Here is a 4,732-nt window from a genome sequence, read left to right as displayed (position 1 = left end):
AGGATGAAAGCTGGACTCTCTCTTCATGAAAATATTTTTAAAAGAGATTTGTATACTAGTTAAAGTTCTTTAAAATTACTAGAAATCATCCATAATGCTTAGAAACTAGTAGGAGAAGAAAGAGTGGGCATTCATTCCACCAAACTCATTTCTGACGGCCATCAATACCTAGAAAAACAAATTCATACCATATGATCGGAAATGAACATGTAGAAAATCAATAATCATGTGGTTAAGACTCCATATGTTCCACCTTCATAGAAAGCATTGGTGAAATGTTAATGGTAATAATAAAAGTAGGATGTAATCCAAGGGACTTTAGAGAGGTCTTCTTGAATAGGGATAATACATAGGCAATGGAGAGACACCATCTGTCTGATTTACAGCAAAGATTAGGTAATGCCTGCAGTCTCTTGTATGATCTTCAGCAGATCAATTTGATTTTTTTTTTACAAAGAAGACATTTATTAACACGTTAAACAGTGTTTTTGTAGAACTTCTAAAGAAACAAATTCAAGACAAAAATTATTCCAGGAGGTAACAAAATAATCTATCACTTAAATTCCTTCTCATCAGGATGACTTTGCGCCATAAAATAGTGCATCAGCTGGCGGGTTCTGTCTCTTCCAACCGAGATGAAAACTAGTGTGTTTTTTCCCCCGCTCTGTAAACACGACTTGGATACAGTGACGCTGTCCTAGCTGAATTCGGCCCTGTGACCTTTTGAGGGCCAGTGTTATACAGGTTGCCAGCGCCTGAGACACCTCGCAGAGGCTTCGCTGTTCACCTTGACTGAAGTCAAACAAAGCAGCTGGGAAGAAAGCCCTCCCCCAGCACAGCTGTATCCGCATCTCAGACCTCACAGATAAAGTACCTTCCTTTTAGGAAATCAGTGTTCATAGCACGTTTAATAAATAAGATGTAAGGGGGGAAGCAACCGGTGAGAAAAGGAATTTTCTCCTTTAAGGCCTTGAAGGGTTCCACGTGACTCGGCACATCCTAGGCACACAGCAACAGGCCCAGGCCCTGGGACGAGACATGAGGTTTAGCGAACAGCAGGGTCGTCCTTTCACTGTGCGTGTTTCCAAGCGTGGCGAAGCGAAGCCCAGCACGAGCCAGGGAATGGCACGGCGCCCACCCCCATGGTCCACTCTTTAAGGCATAATCAGGGATGACAGTGTCCAGGCTTTTGGTCCCCTCTCCCATCTTCTCACACACTCCCAAGGACACAGAGATCACTAGCAATCACTAGCTGCTTCCATGCTGAGTGTGGGAATGAGGAAATCTGTGTTTGGAGAATTCCACAGATCAAGGCAGGAATACCTGGCAGCAACACTGTTCTGACGTCTACCACGCTCACCTCGCGTTGCTGCTTGTGAATGAAATGACACGGGTGTTCATGGCCTCTTGCTTAATTTCTCACACCTCGCTGCAAACAGCACACTGTCTGGGCTCTTTGGTAGGACGGGTTCACCTAATCTGGTCTTCAGGAATGAAATGGAACAGCCACATCTGCTTCCAAAGCTGATTTTCTGACAGGTTCCGGGCTGTGTCTGTGCTCAGCAGTTTCCCATGAGTGCCTGGGAGTGGGGAGGGGACTGGGAGGAATAAATGCACCAATCCATTTCTTCAGTTCCGCCTGAAGGTCCCTGTGGCAAATGTGATTTGCATGGCTAACAATACATGGCCCAATCTGATATCAGCTTGGTAGAAAAATACCTTCAGACTATCCGAGAAGTAAACACACGAGGAAGCTAAGGTAGGGTGAAGCACCGGCGCTCCGAGGATTCACACACAGCCCACGCAGGGGTTACAGGTGGTCACGTGGGTGGCCTTGCTCGGTGACCGCGTCATGAGATCATGCAGGTCAGGATTTTCAAGGGAAAGCTTTCACAACGCAGCGATGACGACGTGCAAGGTGACGGAGGCCAAGGGAGATGGATGGAGGCCGTCCCTGCCCACACCTTGCACAGGGACGGCTGTCTCTTGGCCCCAGGCCCCGCTGGGCTGCAGCTGCCACCACATGGGGCCCCACGGAGGGTCCTGCCCGGCACCAGGCCCCGCGTGCTCCCGCTCACTCCATGCTGGTCAAGGGGTGCAGCTGGGCGGGCATCGCGTCCGCCTGCGGGCTCAGCTCGCTGAGCTCACTGAGGGTGGTGGCCAGCAGGGCGTCCTGGGACACCACGGCGGCGTCGGCCTTGCAGGCGGTGTCTGCGGCATTGCCGTCGTGGGCGGGGGCGACACTGCCGGGCACCGCGGCCAGGCCGTGAAAGTGGCTGCTTTCTGCAAAAGACAGCAGTTTATCTGAAAGCTTGGGCGGCACGTACTCTTCATCCGGCTGTTCTGTCTTGTGACCCTCGTCGTTCTTGGGGGAGCCATCTACAATGACAAGGAAAGACTTCCATGGAGTATTCTTATCGTGTATAGAGGTGTGCCGCCGCAGAGTGGACTTGTCCGTGAACGTGCGCCCGCAAGCGTTGCACATTAACGGCTTCTCGCCCCTGTGGATCCGATGTGGCGCTGTAAGGCGTTGAGCTGGGTGAACTGCTTCCTACACTGGTCACAACAGTAGGGGCGCTCCCCTGTGTGGACCTTGATGTGCTGGTACAGGGAGTTCCGCTGAGCAAAAGTCCGGAAGCACACTTCACATTTAAAGGGTTTCGAGCCAGTGTGGATTCTGTTGTGATGTTTCAAGTACTCCTTCGAAGCAAAACTCTTGCCGCATGTCTCACACATGAAAGGCCTCTCACCTGTGTGGCACCTTTTGTGATAAATCAGCATGTGGTTCTGGGTGAATCTTGCGCCACACTCATCACAGACGAAAGGTTTTTCCCTGGTGTGGATTCTCATGTGGGTCTTGAGCGCTGACGGCTGCGAGAACTTGGCCCCGCACTCGGTGCAGCCTTAGGGCCTGTCGCCGGTGTGCGTGCGCTCATGCAGCCGCAGCGCCGTCTTGGAGCTCAGGCACTGGCCGCAGCGGTGCCGCTCGCCGCCGCCCTCGTGCACCTGTACTGCGTGCCGCTTCACGTCCTTCTAGCGCTTGAACTTCTTGCCGCACAGCTCGCAGGGGAAGCGCCGCTCGCTGCTGTGCACGTGGCGCTGGTGGCTGCGCAGGTTGCAGCGGTTGGCGAAGGTCTGGCCGCAGGTGTCACAGCGGTACACCACCTCGCTGGCCACGCCGTGGTGCCGCCGGATGTGCTTCAGGAAGCTCTTCTCGTACAAGAAGGCCTTCTCACAGATGCCGCACTTCAGGTTGCTCCTCCTCTTCTCCGCCGCACCCCCCTCCTCCTCTTCCTCCTTTTCCTCCTCCTCCTCCTCCTCCCCCTCCCCGGCTGCCTTTGGAAGGGGGTCTGCCACCTGCATGCCAGCCCCACCCCCCTCAACTTTTGTAAGGGGCCTGGTCTCCATCCCCGCGCTCTCTGGGTCTTGGGCCTGGGCGGCCCCGGGGTCTCCCGAGCTGCCCTCGGCACCTGTCTCTTGCTCTCGCAGCCTCCTCGTGTATTTTTTTTTAGGGATCTCCACGAAGACCTTTCTTCCGGCCAGTCTCCCGCTGGCTCTTCTGATTTTGGGGTAGGGAGGCTTAGCCACATCCTTCTTCTTGTCCGCTTTCTCCTTGGACTTCCTCGGCGGTGTGCCTGGCGACACACCATTGCTCATCTGCTCCCCTGGGTAGTCTGAACGATCCACCAGGCCGTTGGGGTGAGCCCCGTCCATACCCAGTGCACCTGCCCGGGGGTCGGGGCCAACTCCGACTTGGGGGCCGCCACTGGCCTCTGCCCCCTGGGACTCTGAGAAATTCTGCAGCTCCAAAAGCACCGACTCCAGCATCTGCTTCTTGAGCTGAAAACACGTTTCCGACAAGTCCAGACATTTCAGTTTCTCGGCCGTCTCCAGCATCCGCTGCACCCGGTCTTCTTCCACCTGCACCTTGGCGGTGTAGACAAACTCGAGGAACGAAGCAAAGTCCACGACCTGCACCTCATTCAAGTGCACGTTAGTCCTGGCCCCGTCGGCGCTCTTCTCGTTAAGGAACATTTCTTTGAAGAACTTGCTGGTGGCCGCCAGCACAGCCTTGTGGGCCATGAAGTCTTTGCGGACGCCCTGGTACTCCACGCTGACCGTGACGTCGCACAGGTGGCCCAGGCGGCGCAGCTCGTGCATCTCGTGCAGCAGGTTCAGCGGCGAGGACTTGGATTCCAGCAGCACCGCGCCACTTTCCATCTTCCTTTCCAAAACCAGCTCCCAGCCAGCGGCCCCGCCGCAGACGCCGTCCGCCGGACCAGGCCCGCAGGAACTACCCCAGATCAATTTGATTTTAACCATAGCTTTTATAGTAGTCATCAAGAAGGGAAAGACAGAGCTTATTTCAAATCTATCATTGCTAGAAATGTAAATGAAAATATAGTGAAAATAAGAGTTGTGTCACAGTGTATTATACAATCAACACTCTTGATAATATCATTTTATATGTTTAAGTTAAAGATATCTATAATTCATTATGCTAAATGCAAAAATACCATGGAAAAAGGAAATTAGATTACTTTAAGGGAAGGCATTTTTCACAGGGGTTAAGACACCACTTGAGACCATCCATCCTATACTGGAGTGCCTCAGCTCAACTCCCAACTCCATTCCCAAATTCAGGCTCCTGCTAATGCACAGCCTAGGAGTAAGCAGGTGATGGCTTAAGTGCTTGGGTCCCTATCAACCACCTGAGAGACAGATTGATTTC

General features: G+C 53.0%; 1 pseudogene across 1 annotated transcript; it reads right to left on the bottom strand.

Annotated features, from left to right (window-relative positions):
* Nucleotides 1-1,267: 1,267 nt before the first annotated feature.
* LOC100340580 (GDNF-inducible zinc finger protein 1 pseudogene) lies at nt 1,268-4,297 on the bottom strand (annotated as a pseudogene). Its single transcript, XR_016220501.1, has one exon. The product of XR_016220501.1 is annotated as a GDNF-inducible zinc finger protein 1 pseudogene (transcript).
* Nucleotides 4,298-4,732: the final 435 nt, after the last annotated feature.

Source organism: Oryctolagus cuniculus, chromosome 14, assembly GCF_051225735.1.
Source record: "Oryctolagus cuniculus isolate XC-2025 breed Fujian yellow rabbit chromosome 14, ASM5122573v1, whole genome shotgun sequence".
Lineage (NCBI taxonomy): Eukaryota > Metazoa > Chordata > Mammalia > Lagomorpha > Leporidae > Oryctolagus > Oryctolagus cuniculus.
The sequence above is the reverse complement of the archived record's forward strand: the minus strand, read 5'-3'. Positions and strand labels throughout refer to the sequence as shown.